General features: G+C 36.2%; 1 protein-coding gene across 7 annotated transcripts in view; it reads left to right on the forward strand.

Annotated features, from left to right (window-relative positions):
- The window catches only part of ROCK1 (Rho associated coiled-coil containing protein kinase 1), a 147,233-nt gene that overhangs the window by 12,804 nt on the left and 115,188 nt on the right, over positions 1-19,241 (forward strand). Inside the window, exon 2 of one of the 7 annotated variants that reach the window (XM_067016006.1) lies at positions 11,258-11,340. The exons of the other annotated variants lie outside the window; for them this stretch is intronic. The gene's annotated coding sequence lies outside the window, so the exon portion shown is untranslated. The remainder of the gene's footprint in view (positions 1-11,257; positions 11,341-19,241) is intronic. 7 annotated transcript variants of the gene reach the window in all.

The following is a 19,241-nucleotide window of genomic DNA, read 5'->3' on the forward strand; positions in this document are numbered from 1 at the left end:
GATAGTTTATTCTTCCTTATCTTTTTTATAAATAACCTTTTTACTAAATTGTTAAGTTATCTAACATTAGAGTTAGCATAAGTATTGTCAACTAGTTTCCAAAGACTGCCAACTTAAGACCACAGCTGGGATAACATTTGGTCCTTTAATGAAAGGATACCTGTATGCTGCTTTGCCTTAGTGATAAGTCTTTGGGTAACTTAGTGAAAGATTTCCAAATGCCTGTTCATGGATCAGCCATATCAGCCATATCAAAACCAAATACAGATTCTGGCAGGCCTTACACAGCCTTACTGTACAAGAATTGGAGTTGGAAGATGTAGTATGCTGAAATTTGTACTCTTAACAAGAGTCTAGGTGATTGCATAGCCAGATTTGGGAAGGACTGAATAGTTGCCAACTAGCTAGACATTATGCCTCCTGCATGTACCTCATTTGGGAAGCAGCTGTGAGGAAAACAAAGTAGATGGAACTAGTAGGATTGGATAGAAAAAAACTTGTCTCCCTTTTAAGAAAGTGTTTTCTCTTTTTAAAAATATGTCTTAAGAAAGAACAGGTTATATGAAAAAGAATGAACGTTTTCTGAAAAAGCTGGTTTTGTTTTAGTTTGTTTGGTTGATCTGATTTCAGGCGTGGCAGGAAATCAGATTTGATAAAGAATTCAAGTAGTGTTACCCTCAGTCATCATTGTAACTCCCCAGTACCTTGTTCCTTTGCCAGCTAAAAGGAAGGGACCTCCTATTTTCTTAGTACTTATGAAGAAATTGTTTAAATGCAGATAGGCTATGAAAGAATAGTATAGTATTTTAAAAAACAGATTTTAAAAAATAAATTCGAAAGAGATTGGAAATTTACTGTTCCTGTGAGATTAAAATGTTTTCCTAAATGAAAACATTTTAATTACTTAAATAGCTCGTGGGCTTCTGAGCTATTATATATTGAGATATTGATGCTCAACATGTAAGCTCCATGAGAGCAGGTATCTGATTGTCTGGTTCACTGATGTCTCACTAGTTCCACGAGCAGTGCCTGGCATATTTTAAGTTTTCAATAAATATTTGTTGTTAAATTACTAGAAAATGTTTTTGTTTCTGTGATGAAAGCCAAGAACAGCTGACATGAGGTTAAGAGATATGGTGTAATTGGTAATTTATTTAAATCTAAGCTGTATCTGTTCTAGGGGGATAATATATTTTAAAACTACAAGTGGTATGTATAAAGGTATAGGTGGGTTCCCCCACTCCCAAGTATCTTTTAATTTTGGATGAGGAACCAAAAGCCAATAATACTCATTTTTATAAGACTTTGCACATTCATTATTTTATTTAATCTTTACAACAATCCCATGGGCTGGCTGATGCAGATATTATTCTTTATAAATTAAATTAAATCTTAGAAAAGGTAAATGAATTGCCCGACATACGGTGTATCATCAGTAACTGGCAGGCTTTCAAAGATCCTTCATCTGTAGTATAGTGGAAAGAGCATCAAAGTTGTAGATAACATGCCACAAAGAGAAGTGTTTCCATAGCACTTAGGAGAGTGCTTTGTACACAGACTGCACAAAGTGAAAAACATTTCAATTGAAAAGTATGGGCATTGATAAAGAATGGAGTGGGGAAGATGAGGTATGTAGTAGTAGGGAAAAGATCTTGCTAAGTGTTTATTGACTAGGTTGGAAGGGGAAGGTAAGTAAGTTCTGTAGTATTTTACTTCAGAAGCAGTGGTCTAGAACTTGACTGGGTAAGGGATGGGAGTCAGTTCTTTGACTGTGCAATGTATTTATTGCAAGGTTCAAATAGCTTTCTGCTATAACATATCTTTGTTGGATTTGACACGTCTGGAAAGTGAGTATTGGTAGGCAATCTAAGCCATGAAGCATGGTGATCTGAAGTAGAGTAAAATGATGCATGATGATTAATGACACCATCATGCACATTAATTTAACAGTAGACAGTAGTAACATTTTACTGAATTGGTATGAAATAAGATATGGGATGACTTTGGGGAAATGTTAAAAAAAATTAATATCTGTATATTTGGTGCAGGGATTACTGTCGTATAACAGAACTGAACATTTATCAGGGGCTGGGGATGGGCTAGGGGATTGACTGTAAAGAGGTACAAGGGAACGTTTAGGGTGATGGAAGTGTTCTGTATCTTGATTGTGGTAGTGGTGGTGGTTATACAGCTGTTTGTCAAAATTCATTGAACTATAAACCTAAAAAGGATGAATTTTACTTTATGTAAATTATACCTCAATAAACCTGAATTTTTTTTAAAAAAAATACTTACTTGGTGAAAGGATTAGTAGTCCTATGACAGAACTAAACATTTATTTGCTACTGTCAGTAATATGGATATGGCCTTTGAATATGAGGGATGTGTCTGTGTATGGCTTCACTTATGTATGTATGTGTCACTTGGGAAGGACCTGTGCTGTCTGAAGTTTGAAATGTGATGATTGAAAAACAACTGGTGATATTTGTGGCCAGTGATAAAATTAGAGCTTTTATGTGAAAATTAGAATTTTGGAAAACTTGTATTTGCCACCCTGAGATTGACAGCTTTCCAGTGCCTAAAGACTTTTCTCATGTAGTTGGTGGTGACATTAATAAATGTGATTTTTGAATATTGTGTGATGAAATGTATCAACATTTAGAAGAGCTCATAATTTTTTTGAAGAGCCAATATTTTTTCAATGACCAATATTTTCTAAATGTCCAATTATAAAATGATGAGTAAAAGATCTACTCGAAGTACAAGATAGGCCATTAAAATTTTTTTAATTTATTTACTTTATTATATTTTTGGCTGTGTTAGGTCTTCATTGCTGCACGCGGGCTTTCTCTTGTGGCGGCGAGTGGGAGCCACTCTTCATTGTGGTGTGCAGGCTTCTCATTGCAGTGGCTTCTCTTGTGGAGCACGGGTTCTAGGCACGCGGGCTTCAGCAGCTGTGGCTACGTGGGCTCAGTAGTTGTGACTTGCGGGCTCTAGAATGCAGGCTCAGTAGTTGTGGCGCACGGGCTTAGTTGCTCCGCAGCATGTGGGATCTTCCCGGACCAGGGCTCGAACCCGTGTCCCCTGCATTGGCAGGCGGATTCTTAACCACTGCGCCACCAGGAAAGAACTTCCTTTATGAGGTGTTTTTTTTTTTTTTTTTTTTTTTAAGTAGTCCTTTTACAGCATGTCAGCTGTCTATGAATTTTCATAGTTTTCCTTCCTCTCAAGCTGTTTTTATTTCATTTTCATTCCTAAAGGATATTTTCAGTGGCTGTAGAATTTTGGATTGATAGTTCTTTCCTTTTGATACTTTAAAAATGGTGTTCCACTTCTTTCAGAGGTTTCACATAGTTTCTGGTGAGAAATCTTCAGTTATCCAATTCATTCTCCCCCTGTAAGTAATATCATTTTTTTCTGGTTGTCCTCAAGGTATTTTCTTTGTTTTTAGTTTTAAGCAGTTTGATTACAGTGTGTCTGGAAGTATGTTCCTTTGGGTTTATCCTATTGGGGTTCACTGAGCTTGAATCAGTAGCAAATATGGGAAGCAAATATGGGAAAATTTCAACCTTTGTTTCTTCAAATATTTTTACTGCACTAAACTCTTTCTCCTGTCCTTTTGGGACTCTTAATAGCACAAATGTTCCCCTTTCTGTTGTTTTCCCACAGGTCCCTGGAGCTCTGTTCATTTAAAAACATTTTTATTTTTCCTTTGTTGATTAGATCATTTTTACTGATGTATCTTCAGGTACAGGCATACCTCATTTTATTGTGCTTTGCTTTTTTGCACTTCACAGATACTGCAATATTTACAGGTTTGTGACGACGCTGTGTTCATCAAGTCTGGTGGTGCCATTTTTCCAGCATTTGCTCACGTTGTGTCTTTATGTCACATTTTGGTAATTCTTGCAATATTTCAACCTTTTTCATTATTATGGGGATCTGTGATTAGTAATCTTTGATGTTAGTACCATGACTACAGAAGGCTCAAATGATGGTTAGCATTTTTTAGCAATAAGGTATTTTAAAATTAAGGTGTGTGCATTGTTTTTTAGATACTGTTATTGCACAGTTAATAAACTGCAGTATAGCATAAACATAAATTTTATATGTACTGGGAAACCAAAAAATTCGTGTGACTGGCTTTATTGTGATATTTGCTTTATTGTGGTAGTCTGGAATCAAACCCACACCATCTCCAAGGTATGCCTGCATACTGAGTCTTTTCTCTTGTCATCTCTATGCTGCTATTGAGCTTATCAAGGGTATGTTTTTCATTTTGGTCATTGTATTTTTCCCTTCTGAATTTTCCATCTAGTTCTTTTTTTTATTGCTCACACTGTCTAACCATTAATTCCAAGTGTTTGCCCTTATTTTGGGGAGCATTTTAATAATAGCTGTTTTAAAAGTCTTTGTTAAGTCTTTGTTAGGTAATTCCAACCTATGTGTCATTTTGCTATTGGCATCTGTCATTTGTCTTTAACTTTTTGTTTTGAAATAATTACAGATTTACTGGAAGTTACAAATATAGTGCAGAGAGGTCTAGTGCACCCTTCACCTAGTTTCCCTCGATGGTTACATTATGCATAACCTTGGGACAGTATCAAAACCAGCAAATTGCAATTGGTTTGATGTGTGTATAACTGTGCCATTTTTCCACATGCGTAGATTCCTGTAGCCACTGCTACAATCAAGATACAGAACTATTCCATCACCACAAAGATTTCCCTGTGTTACTTCTATATAGTCATATCCCCCCACCCCTCATATCCCTAACCCCTGGAAACCACTAATCTGTTCTCCATCTCTATAACTTTATCATTTGAAGAATGTTATTAGAAAAAAATCATACAGTATACGACCATTTGAGATTGTTTTTTTCACTCCTCATAAAGCCCCTGAGATCCATGCCCATTGTTGCAGGAATCAGCATTCCTTTTTATAGCAGGGTATCATTCCATAGTGTGGATATACCACAGTCTGTTTAGCCATTTACCTACTGAAGATAATTTTTATTGTTTCCATTTTTTGGCTATTAGAGATAAAGCTGCTATGAGCATTTGTGTGCAGGTTTTTGCATGTACAGTGTTTTCATTTCTCTGGGATAAATGCCCATGAGTGCAAATGTTAGGTCATATGATACTGGCTGTAAAACTATTTTCCAGAGTGGCTCTACCATTTTATATACCACCCTGCAATGCATGAGAGATAGAGTTTCTCTGCATTCTCATCAGCATTGGTATTGTAACTATTTTTCATATTAGTTGTAATGAGCATATAGTGATATTTCATAGTGACTTTAATTTACATTTATTTAATGGCTAATGATATTTAGTATCTTTTCATGCACCTGTTTGCCAGTCAGTACATCCTCTTTGGTGAAATGTCTGTCTATATCTTTAGCCCATTTTCTAATCAGATTTTGTTTTGTTTTTAACATCTTTATTGGAGTATAATTGCTTTACAATGGTGTGTTATTTCTGCTTTATAACCAAGTGAATCAGCTATACATATACATACATCCCCATATCTCCTCCCTCTTGCGTTTCCCTCCCACCCTCCCTATTCCACCCCTCTAGGTGGTCACAAAGCACCAAGCTTATCTCCCTGTGCTATGCAGCTGCTTCCCACTAGCTATCTATTTTACATTTGGTAGTGTATATATGTCCATGCCACTCTCTCACTTTGTCCCAGCTTACCCTTCCCTCTCCCCTTGTCCTCAAGTCCATTCTCTACGTCTACGTCTTTATTCCTGTCCTGCCCCTAGGTTCTTCAGAACCATTTTTTTTTTTTAGATTCCATATATACGTGTTACCGTATGGTATTTGTTTTTCTCTTTCTGAGTTACTTCACTCTGTATGACAGACTCTAGGTCCATGCACCTCACTACAGATAACTCAGTTTCATTTCTTTTTATGGCTGAGTAATATTCCATTGTATATATGTGTCACATCTTCTTTATCTGTTCATCTGTTGATGGACACTTAGGTTGCTTCCATGTCCTGGCTATAGTAAATAGAGCTGCAGTGAACATTGTGGTACATGACTCTTTTTGAATTATGGTTTTCTCATCATATATGCCCAGTAGTGGGATTGCTGGGTTGCATGGTAGTTCTATTTTTAGTTTTTTAAGGAACCTCCATACTGTTCTCCATGGTGGCTGTATCAATTTACATTCCCACCAGCAGTGCAAGAGGGTTCCCTTTTCTCCACACCCTCTCCAGCATTTATTGTTGGTAGATGTTTTGATGATGGCCATTCTGACTGGTGTAAGATGATACCTTATTGTAGTTTTGATGTGCATTTCTCTAATGATTAGTAATGAGTGATGTTGAGCATCATTTCATGTGTTTGTTGGCAATTTGTATATCTTCTTTGTAGAAATGTCTATTTAGGTCTTCTGCCCATTTTTGGATTGGGTTGTTTGTCTTTTTGATATTGAGCTGCATGAGCTGCTTGTAGATTTTGGAGATTAGTCCTTTGTCAGTTGCTCAGATTGTTTTTTATTGTTGAGTTTTGAGAGTTATTCAGTTATTCTAGTACATATGGTTTGCAAAAGATTTTCCCCAGTATTTGGCTTGTCTTTTCATCCTTTTACCTGGATCTCTTGCAGAGCAAAAGTTATTTTTGACAAAGTCCAATTTATCAAAAATTTTTTAGATTTTTAAAATACTTTTTGTGTCATGTTTCAGAAGCTTTCACTAAGTTGTAGTTCTCAAAGATTTTACCCTGTTTTCCTAAACACTTTAACATTTAAATGAGTGATCCAATTTGAGTTAATTTTTGTGTGAGGTGTGAAGTTTAGATTGAGGTTCATTTTTTTAATGGATATCCAATTCTTCAAAACCATTTATTGAAAAGACTACCTTCCTCCATTGAATTGCTTTTGTACCTTGTCAAAAATCATTTGGCTATACTTGTGTGGGTCTGTTTCTTGGTTTTCTATTCTGTTCCATTGATCTATACAGTTGGCCCACTGTATCCACAAGTTCCACATCCACAGATTCAACCAACTGCAGACTGAAAACATTAGGGAAAAAAAAATCCAGAAAGTTTCAAAAAGCAAAACTTGTATTTGCCTGTAGTCAGCAGTTATTTACAGAACATTTACATTATAATTACACCTATTTACATAGCATTTGCATTGTATTAGGTATTATAGTAATCTAGAGATGATTTAAAGTATACAAGAGGATGTTTGGATGATATATACAAAGGCTATGCCTTTTTTGTTTGTTTGTTTTTGCCGCACTGTGCAGCTTGCAGGATCTTAGTTTCCTGACTGGATCGAACCCGGCTCCAGCAGTGAAAGCACCAAGTCCTAACCAGTGGACTACCAGGGAATTCCACTGTGCCATTTTATTTAACGGACTTGAGCATCTTTGGATTTAGGTATTTGCAGGGGTCCTAGAACCAATCCCCCAGAGATGCCAAGGATGTGTGTCCTTCCATGAGTAGCACACACTGTCTTGATTATTGTAGCTGTGTAAGTCTTAAACTTGGGTACAGTTATTCCTACACATTATTCTTTCTCAAAATTGTTTTAGCTTTTCTAGTTCCTTAGCTTTTCCATATAAATTTTAGAACAATCTTGCCTGTATCTACAACATGTACAAAAACTCTTGCTGGGATTTGATAGGAATTGCGTTAAACCTATACATCAATATTGGGAGAATTGATGTCTTTACTATGTTGAGTCTTCCAGTACATGAACACCATATGTCTCTCCATTTATTTAGATCTTTTAAAAATTTCTTTCATCAGTATTTTGTAGTTTTCAGCATAAATTCTATACTTGCTTTGTTAGATTTATTCCTAAATATTCTTTTTTTTATCTGAGTAAATGTAAATGACATTGCATTTTTAATTTTGGTTTCTTCATGTTTATTGCTAATATACAGAAATACAGTTGTTTTTGAATGTTGATCTTATGTCTTATGACCTTGTGGAACTCACTTATTAGTTCTAGGTGTTTTTTGTTTATTTTTGTGCTGTAGCTTCCTTGTGATTTTCCTCATAGACAATCATACCATCTGTAAATATGGACAATTTTATTTCTTCTTTTCTGATATGTATGCCTTTTATTTCCCTTACTTTATTGAGCTGGCTGTGAATTCCAGTGCTATGTTAAATTAAGAGTGTGAGAAAGGACATCCTTGCCTTGTTCTTGATTTTTGATGTGAGGGATATCATAGATTTTTGCCATTAAGTATGATGTTAGTTTCAGGTTTTTTTTAGATGTTCTTTATAAGTTGAGGAAGTTCACCTCTATTTCTAGTTTTCTGAGAATTTTTCTCATGAATAGGAGTTAGATTTTATCAAATACTTTTTAATGCATCTGTTAATATCGTGTGATTTTTCTTCTTTAGCTTGTTCATATAGTAAATTATATATGAAGAGAACTTTTAAGATATATTGTCTTAGCAGCTTTCAAATATTCAACACAGTATTGTTAACTGTGGTCACTGTGCTGTACATTACATCCCCAGGACTTATTCATCTTATACTGGAAGTCCAAGCCCTTATTTTACAACTAAGACCTCTTTCCATTCTAGTCCAGTATCCCTTCTTAGAGCAGCTAATGACTATTGTCATTGCGTGTGTGTGTGTGTGTGTGTGTGTGTGTGTGTGTGTGTGTGTGTGGTGTGGTGTGTGTGTGTGTGAGAGAGAGAGAGTGTTGGAATGTGAACGGGGGCCAGCCATCACTGTGGTAGAGGAAGCCTCTTCAGGCTTGAGTCATTCTTGGCTCAGGGGTCTTCACGTAATGAGGTTACTATCACACAAGCTGGAGAGGCTTCAAAGGAAAGAATTCCTTTCCAATCATAAGTCTGAGAGCTTTGGTAGGCATGCACCTCTACAATCTTTCTTTGACTCACAGAGCTTTTGAAAAAGTCCCTTTAGACCAAAACACCTGCATCATGGTGGACTGGTACACAGGTAGATACCACTGATTTTATCCTGGGCAACTTATGATGTAATTTTATGTTCCAGAATTAGAATTTAACCATGAAGGTTCATCATCTTCTTCCAACCAAAAGGGGGAAACAGGCTTCTTTACCCATAATACTTTTGTGTGTATTTCTTTGTATAGCTTTTTTATTTGGTTACCCTAGGTATTCAATTAGACATACATAACTTACCACATTTGATTGGTGTTGACATTTTATTAGTTCGAGTGAAGGGTAGAAATCTTATCTTCCTTATGTTCCTTTACCCTCCTAGTATATAATATATTCATCTTTAATGTCTTTTTATATGAGAAACAATGAGAAACAGTCAGGTCATATTAAAATTTTTTGCTTCAACTTTCAAGAGAATGAAAGTGTGTTGTATTTTCCTGTATTTTTACGTTTTCATTCATTCTTCCTGTTATTCCAAGATTCTTTCTTTTATCATTTTCTATTTGAAGAATTTCCTTTAATATTGTATGTCAGCTACATCGTTTTAGGATAGGTCTGCTGGTTACAGATCACTTAGTTTTTTGTCATCTGAGATTATCTTGTTTGGTTTTTTTTTTTTTGGATATAGAATTCTACTTTGACAGGTTTTTGTTGTTGTTGGTTTGGATTTCTTTGGATATGTCCTGTTAGTTCTTCAATCTAGAGGTTTATGTCTTTTGCCAAATGTAGGGAATTTTTAGCCTTCATTTAGTTCAGTCCTTTTTAGTCCCATTATCTTTCTTTTCTCCTTCTGGGCCTCCAGTGATATTAAATCTTCTGTTATGATTACCCAGGTCTCTGAGTCTCTGTTCATTCATTTTTTCCCACCATGATCAAGGTCTAGTTTTATGAAAATTTGTATAGGAACTTTAAAAAGATAACAGCGAGCTGTTTAGTTTTCTTTTAAACAATATTACTTTATTTTTTAATTCAACAGCAAAATACAGTCATTCTGAAAAACTATACCGCATTGTAACTATATGTGCTGATTAGGGTGACATGAAGCACACACGGCAAGTGACTCATTTTGCTGCCTTTGAAAGGAAGCATTGCTTTGCATCCCTTTCCTCTTTATTAAATAGTGAAGATCACACACTGGTGTTTATTAAAATAACCAATAGATTTGGCTCTGACGAGTGCCAACCTAATGGTAACAAGGACTCTGAAAAATGAAGATTCCCTAAGCCATTTCTACGACTCAGACTGGGAGGGGAAAGTGCATTTCATTTTTTATTAGTCAAGTATAGTTGGCTGGAAATCAGTTTGTTTTTCTCACTTTTATTTACAAATTTGATGGGCTGGTTTTTTTGAAAAATGTTTTTTTACTACTGCTAACTAAACATATGACATGTTTTATTTTTCCCCAAAGAAACGAATCAGACACTTGAAGGAAAAATTTGAAAAATAAACTCTCTCCCCCAAAACAAAATTGAACCACCTTAACTTTTTCAGGTATTCATGCCAACACAAAGTCTAGCTTGTGTTCACCCATACCTATAAACTGTTAAAGTGATAGGGAGGCAGATACTCTTTGAAATTATCCATGAATATATTTCTTTGACTTCTTAGGATATATCAGTTTCTTACAATACAACAGGCCTATGTGGTAGTTATTGTTGTTATCCTTATTTTACAGATGAGAACATTGAGGCTGTGAAGGGTTAGATAACTTGCTTAAGATCACGGTGACTATTAAGTGTTCTAGATTGGAATATGACTCCGTGCCCTTTTGACAGGATACTGTTTATATAGAAGTATTTTTCTTTTTTATAAGGTTGATGTCTCAACTTTGTATCTTAATTCTGTCCTCCCTTACATTTTTTTTGGAACCTCACTTAATCATTTTTATTCTATAAAAATATGTCTCTTCTACCTAAACGTATTTCATCAAATTTAGGTTTTAAATCATGCAAGCTTCTAATCTTTCTCATTTCTTCGGGCCATTATTTCATTTGTTCCTTTTCCATTAACTTTTCTACCCATTATAAGCTGGTTTATGCCCCTTCCACTCTGAGAAGCATTCTATTTTAGGTTGATACTGACCTTCAAAAAAGAATTTCCCAAAGAGTCTCACTCTAGCTTCTCTGGGCCTACATGGTCTATTGTATGTCTCTACCATAATCTCTTGCCTCAGGAGTCTGTGGGGTTTATAGTTGTCTCATAGCTTTTATGAGCTGTGCCCCGACTGCTTTGTCTACCTGTATTCTTAGTTACACAAAACAGAAAGGTCCTTGCCTTGGTCCTTCAGGCATCCCCCAGATGGGTTAAAAGAAACATACATAATAGTTTACAAATACGGTCTTACTCTGCTCCCTCAGGTTCAAGGTGGGGGAAGTGGGAACCAATCTGTTACCTACTCAAGACCAAGACCACCCCCACTCCGGGAGAGAGTGGGGTAACAGTGAGTAAACATGTCACAAAACTTTCCTACCATTTGAATATGGCTTTTACTTGATTGGATATTTGCTTGGTTGCTCTTAACCTTTGTTTTCCTGAGCTCTTACAAAGTTGGTTCAGAGAGCTTCTGGGTTTTTTTTCACATTTCTTTAGGGGAATGAGAGTTTGGAGTTTCCTAGTCCGCCACTTTGCTATGTCCAATAGTGAGTTTTTAAAAAAGTTGTGGCAAAATATATATAACGTGAAACTTATTTTAATTACTTCTGAGTGTACAGTTCAGTGGCATTATATTGTTGTGCAACTATCATCAGTGACATTTTAATCACAAATTATTTGCCTCCTTTTGCATTTTTCATTCTAGTTGACCTCATGGTGGCATTTTGCTTTGCTCTTAAGTTCCTTCTAGAGTTAGTTCCGCTTTCATGATGCTATTATATCTCCCTTCCCCACCTCTCTTATTGCTCATTGGTCATGTTTGCTCTGCTTATCTCTCAGATATTAATGTTTCCCAGGATGCTATTATTCACTCTTTTTCCATTTTCCCCTTGGTTTACACTAGTTGGGTAATTGCATCTGTTATCATGGATTTCAGTGTATTCTCATGACTCCCAAATCTATATCACAGTCCAGTCTCTGTTGAACTCAAACTCATATTTTTAACTGCCATCTAGTTATCCATAAAATGGCAGCTATCCTACAGGGACCTCAAATTCAGTATATCTAACATCTTTATCTTTTCTCTCCAAATTGTATTCTCTGCCTTGGTTAATGAAGTCACTATCTTCTTACCTAAACTAGAAGATAGATAGTCATTCTTATAATTATATAATCATTCATAATCCTTCCTGTCCCTCTTTCAGTCATTCATCAGGTTCTTTTGCTTCTAATGCTCCATTCCTATTGCCCCAGTTTAGTTCAGACTTGTATTGATATCTTCCTATGCTTGTATTACCACAGTATCCTCCTAATTGCTTCCTTTTCCACCTGTCTCTTCCTGTTCTAATCCACTGTCTTTATCATTGTCAGACTTTGATAAAGTAAAAAACAGTCATGTCACTCTTCGTCTCCCCAAAATTCCTGTGGTTCCAAGTGGATATCATAAGATAAATACTGAAATTCTTAGCATGATATGTTATACCTTTAATACACATTCTGTAACCCATCTTCAGAGCATTGTTTCCTGTACCTTCTCCTTCTCACCCTATGGGACCAGAGCATCCTAGTCTCATTCTCTAAACTTTTCTTGCCTTTCTTCTCTCTAGATTGCCTTGCCCCACATCCATCTTACTCTTTCTAAATTCTCTTCTTTTTTTTTTTTGCGATACGCGGGCTTCTCTCTGTTGTGGTCCTCCCGTTGGGGAGCGCAGGCTCCGGACGCGCAGGCTCAGCGGCCATGGCTCACAAGCCCAGCTGCTCCACGGCATGTGGGATCTTCCCGGACCGGGGCACAAACCCGTGTCCCCTGCATCGGCAGGCGGACTCTCAACCACTGCGCCACCAGGGAAGCCCTAAATTCTCTTCTTTAAAGATCAGCTCAAACAAATGGAACCTAATTAAACTTAAAAGCTTTTGCACAGCAAAGGAAACCATAAAAAAAATGAAAAGATAACCTACAGATTGGAAGAAAATAGATTAATTTCAAAAATATACAAACAGCTCATACAGCTTAATATCAAGAAAACAAACAATCCAGTCAAAAAGTAGGCAGAAGGGACTTCTTGGTGATGCAGTGGTTAAGAATCCGCCTGCCAATGCAGGGGATACGGGTTTGAGCCCTGGTCCAGGAAGATCCCGCATGCTGTGGAGCAACTAGGCCCGTGCACCACAACTACTGAGCCCATGTGCCACAACTACTGAAGCCCATGTACCTAGAGCCTGTGCTCTGCAACAAGAGAAGCCACCACAATGAGAAGCCCACGCACCGCAACGAAGAGTAGCCCCCGCTGGCCGCAACTAGAGAAAGCCTGCATGCAGCAACGAAGACCCAAAGCAGCCAAAAATAAATAAATAAATAAATAATTTTTAAAAATGGGCAGAAGACCTAAGTAGACATTTCTCCAAAGAAGACATACAGAGGGCCAATAGGCACATAAAAAGATGCCCAGCATCGCTAATTATTAGGGAAATGCAAATTAATACTACAATGAGGTATCTTCTCACACTGGTCAGAATGGCCATCATTGAAAAGTCTACAAATAATAAATGCTGGAGAGGGTGTGGAGAAAAAGGAACCCTCTTTATGCTGTTGGTGGGAATGTAAATTGGTGCAACCACTATGGAGAACAGTATGGAGATTCCTCAAAAAAACTAAAAATAGAGTTACCATATGATCTTGCAATCCCACTCCTGGGCATATATCCAGAGAAAACTCTAATTGGAAAGGATACATGCACCCCAGTGTTCATAGCAGCACTATGTACAATAGCCAAGACATGGAAGCACCCTAAATGTCCATCGACAGATGAATGGATAAAGAAGATGTGGTATATATATATATCAGTACAATTGAATATTACTTAGCCATAAAAAACAATGAAATGCCTAGATATTATCATATTAAGTGAAGTAAGTCAGACAGAGAAGGACAAATATCATATGATATCACTTATATGTGGAATCTTAAAAAATAATACAAATGAACTTATTTACAAAACAGACTCACAGACATAGAAAACAAACTTACTTACAGTTACCAAAGGAGATTGGGGAGTGGAGATAAATTAGGAGTTTGGGATTAACTCATACACACTACTGTATATAAAATGGATAAACAACAAGCACAGGGAACTATATTCAGTATCTTGTAACAACTTATAATGGAAAAGAATGTGAAAAAGAATAGATAGATATAAGTATAACTGCATCACTGCCGTACACCTGAAAGTAACACAACGTTGTAAATTAACTATACTTCAATATAAGAAAATGGTTAAAGAGAAAAAAAAGTCAACTCATATTTCATCTCCTTTATGAAGCCCCAATTGATTAAGCAGTCCTTTCTCTGTTTGTGTAGTATCTACTTTGTAACACTGAGGATCCTGTATTATTTACTTTTTCTACCTACTAACCAGTGAACTTGCACAGACAGGAAGTATTTTACTATTACTATTATTATCTTCATTATTATTGCTATTACTATTTCTCTTTTCCTACAGAGGAGGAGGGTGACTTATAAATAAATAATTATAATGTAACAAGTATGGTAATTCCTAAATAGGAAGCACATAGGTGTTTTATTTTTTAACATTTTCTCAGAGTGTTGGGGAAGGCAGCATAAACATTTGAGGCAGTCTAAACATAAGAAATATTCACATCCCAGCTGGAGAAAAGAGCAGGTGCAAAGGCAGTGGGATAGAGTGAGCATGGGCCATTTGGGAGATGACTGGTAGCACACTGGCTCAAGCCTAGATATATGTATGTACAGTAAATGAGGCTGGAAAGGTATAGTTTGAGATTGATTGGGAAGAGCCACTGTATGTTTTACTAAGTATTTGGGATACTTAATTTTTTGTACTATAATAGTCCTAGGGAATATTGGCATGTATGTAGTAATGTCACATTGGTTAAACAGATTTTAATCGTATTTAATATCAGAAGTTGTTAAAATTCCCTGAGGAAATTCTGTTTCCATTTTCATATCAGTGTTATAATTTTGAGAAATTTCTTATCTCTTTACCTAACAAAGAGATTAACATGGACCCAAAGTATTTTCTTCAAATGGTACATCCTCTGTCATCAAACATTTGATAGCAGTCAAAAAAAAAAAAAAAAGAGCCTATTTTAGAAGCAGTTTGGTTTTCAGAAGCCCTGTTTTTCTTTTTCCCCCTAATGTTTATTTATTTATTTGGCTGCGTCGGGTCTTAGTTGCGGCATGCGGTGGGGAGGGGTCTTTTCGTTGCAGTGCGTGGGCTTCTCTAGTTATGTTGCACGGGCTTAGTTGCCCTGCGGCATGTGGGATCTTAGTTCCCTGAGCAGGCATTGAACATGTGTCCCCTGCATTGGAAGGCGGATTCTTAACTGCTGGACCACCAGGGAAGTCCCACAAGCCCTGGTTTTACTGCCATAGTTTTAATGGATTTTTTTTTTTTTTTGCAGTTTCTCAAAAAATATTTCTTATTTAGAAAAGTAACAATTTTGATTTTGAAATTTTAAAAAATCAAAAAACAAATTGATTCTTTTTATACATCATATATTTTCCTTTCCTAGTGCCATTATATTCTCATACCTTATAACAAATGTATTATTACTAATGGATCTAATCCTAAATGATATTTTACACAGGAATCTTACTTTTGTAATTTAAAACTATCCAGAGACTAAAGTTTGCAGCAGTGTTCAGTTGAATAATTTTCTTCTGTTTCTCCTTTGCTTAAACTCTGTTGTGAGATAACACAACTGGTGCTTTTCCCCCTCCGAATACCAGCACTTCTTAAGAAATTGAAATGTCCATTCTTTAGAGATTCTTGTAAAATGTTATACTTGTTAATTATGCCTGCCTTTGTGTGTTTATGTGAAAATACTTCTCTAGTGTGACTATCTTCTTTCAAAATACACTGCTATAACTGGCCCACTATCATTTTTCAAATATAAGTAGCAAAGAATTTAATTATTGTAATTCATTGACATTGATTGACTCCTCTCCTACATGTTTTCTCCTCTGTAATTCTTATACTGATGATTAAGCTATATGATGGACATGTGAAAGTAGAGGTTAGCTCTCCTTCCTGCATAAATCTTAAAATTGCGTGAAGGAGCAGTGGGACTGCATGCTTTGGCTGCCATTCCTTGTGAATTGTTTTTGCACTTGGAAGAATGTTAATTTCTATTAAGGTCCTGAATTCTCATATTAAATATGGATTTTAGGAAGTGGGAAGTCTTATTCTCCATTATTTTAGAGAACTTCAGAGTGTTGAATAGAAGTCAGGATTCCTTGGCCTACTTTGTGGTTGGATATGGACATTTCTTACCTTGTGTAGCTTCTCTACTTCATTAAAAGTGGAAGCCTGCAGCCCTCTCCCCAACCCCAGTGTTTTGACTCCCCTTAGCCTCTGTTGGTATATGCCTTAGATTATTCTAGAAGAATACCTTCTTCCCCATTTTATTTCTCTGATAAAAGGCATATAATTTTTGCTTATGAGTGATACTGAAAAGCCATATACCGTCTCCTACGTCTGTAAAATTAAAATGTATGGTGATACGTCCAGACACCTAGTGACCATACACAATTAGCGGAGGCAGCTAGTTTTCCATTAACAAATGCATGATTGAATTCTTAGTCAAGCAAAAGTCAGATGCCTTATGTTAAAAAAAAAAAGAAATTTTCGTTATATATGGGATTACTACATTGGGAACAGTTTAACATTGTGATCTGAGATTTACTGTTAAGGTTTTATGACCACATGATTAAAATATCTGTTTTCTCTTTATGTCATTTCTATCAGTAGTGAGACTAACTTGTAGAACTTACAAATGTCAGCTAGAGAAATAAAGAAAGAGCGGGAAGTGGGACTGTTTAATGGTCAAACACTTCATACACTTCACTCATTTAACTCTCACAAATCCTTTCTGAGTTGTAGTTAGTTATTCCCATTTTACAGAAGAGAAAACTGAGGCTCGGGAAGGTTATGTGACTTGTCCTTCCAACAGTAATATGTAAATATACTGTGTTTATTTTTTTTCTTTAAAATGCTTTATTTTTTCATGGTTGAATTCTTTTGACCCATCTGGAATTCACTTAATTATTAATATGAATCAAAAAATCATTCTAGGGCTTCCCTGGTGGCGCAGTGGTTGAGAATCCGCCTGCCAATGCAGGAGACACGGGTTCGTGCCCTGGTCCGGGAAGATCCCACATGCTGCGGAGCGACTGAGCCCGTGAGCCATGGCCGCTAGGCCTGCGTGTCCGGAGCCTGTGCTCCGCAACGGGAGAGGCCACAACAGTGAGAGGCCTGCATACCGAAAAAAAAATTAAAAAAAAAAAAAAATCATTCTTCTCCCATAGTGCTGTGCAGTTATACAAACAACATTTACCAGAGTGACACTTTTTGTCAGCCCCATCTTGCTCCTGGTCTCACTATTTGAATGGATGATCCTCTCAGTGCAATAAGTCCTATAGCTTCTACATTGATTCAGTGGCATTTAATGAATTCTTACTGTGTATTTCAGGATGCTTTTAGTCACAAGAAATAGAAGATCCAATGTAAACTGAGTTAAGCCATAAGGAAAAAGTATTATCTCGAGAAAGCATGGGAAGAATAGGTTCCAGAATAGATTAATTCAGTGGTTCAACAAACATCATCAGAGACCCAGGTTCCTTCCATCTTTTGTCTCTGTTGTCCTCATGGTGTTTGGCTTTTTCTCCTGCCAACCTCCCTTGAGGCCCCAAGATGGCTACTGTTGTTTCAGGTGTCACATACAGATATAACAGTTTCTCATGAAAGGAGAGACTATGTCTGACATGTATCTCTTTCAAGAGAGAAGAAACTTTCCCCAGAAACCTTTCTGTAGGTTTTTCCCTCATGTTACATATGTCAGATTATTACCATGTTCCTGTACTTAAGCTGAACACTGGCAAGAGTAATAGGCCTCCATGTTTAGCTTAGATTAGACTAATCAGAAGTGACCTCCTGGAGTTGGGGAAGGTCTCTCCCTTCTTGGATGCTCGTAGTCTCATGGAGGAGACAAAGTTGAATGAGGAAGGTAGAAGGAGGAAATAATTGTTGGGGTAGGAGAGCCAACAGTGCCTGCCATGCTGTGAGTAAAACGTGTTGCTCAGTTCTGGGGCTTAGCTTACTCACAGCATCTGAAATTAGCTGTGAAGATTAAAGTAAAAAATAACTCTAATACAAGGAGAACTGTTAGATTTTATAGGTGGTTTAGGGAAGGTCATGTAGATGAGGTAATAGTGGTGTATTAGGGAAAACATAGTATTTTGAGCCAGGACACTAGGTTTGAGTCCTAACCAGTGTACTTTCTAGTTTTAATTAGAAGAATGACTTATGATTTTCTATTAGTTTTTGAACAGTACATCTTGTATTTAAATATACATGTATATTCTCAATTCCTAACTTCATTCTAAAGAGATTCAGGCTTTTTAAATAATGTTTTTATCATGGTCATGTTATTTCTATAACTACTAGACTAAGAATTCATATTTTAATTATAACACAGCTTACTAACTAGCTGTGTGGCATTGGACAAGTCAGTTGATATTTCTGATTGTTATTTGCCTTAGCTATGAAATGAGGTGGTTAAACACGTTATTTTTTGATGTTCTTTTCTGTCTAACATTTAGTAATTAAAAAAAAACTTATTTGGAATAAAATTGGAGGCAGTTGTTTTCAGTATATTTACTGAAGAGAGCATGTTGTAAGTAAAATTTAATATACATTTCCCTCACTTTTTAATGTTTGATACTAGAAAACAACATAAGCTGTTACAAATTTAGGTGTTCTGAACCTTTTAAAACTGGGAAGTGTCTTTGGAAGTAGATATGTACTAAGAGCTCTTAAAATAATAGTTATTAGAAGATATAATAATACGTTGATTTTATTGCATTATGTCTACTTTCATTTCCCCGATGACTTTATCAAAATTCGGCCTAAAATTGCGTAGCTAATATTATTTGTACTACTCTATAATCTGTATAAGTTTTTGGAGTGACATGATGCAGTGAAACTTACTGTCTATTCTAAGAAAAGTATTATTTCTTGAGTAATATAATCTCTTTGCTGTGGAGCATAAAAATCATTGGTTTAATGTACATTTTATGCACACTTGTTCAGGACATTTTGCTAGGTGCTGTGGGAGAAAATGAGATTTAACTGTGGTTTCTGCCTCAAAGAACTTAAAACCTAGTCAAATGGGTGTGTATATATATATTTAATTTACCTTTTCCCAGAAAAT

The sequence above is a fragment of the Kogia breviceps genome, chromosome 15 (assembly GCF_026419965.1).
Source record: "Kogia breviceps isolate mKogBre1 chromosome 15, mKogBre1 haplotype 1, whole genome shotgun sequence".
In the NCBI taxonomy this organism is placed as follows: domain Eukaryota; kingdom Metazoa; phylum Chordata; class Mammalia; order Artiodactyla; family Physeteridae; genus Kogia; species Kogia breviceps.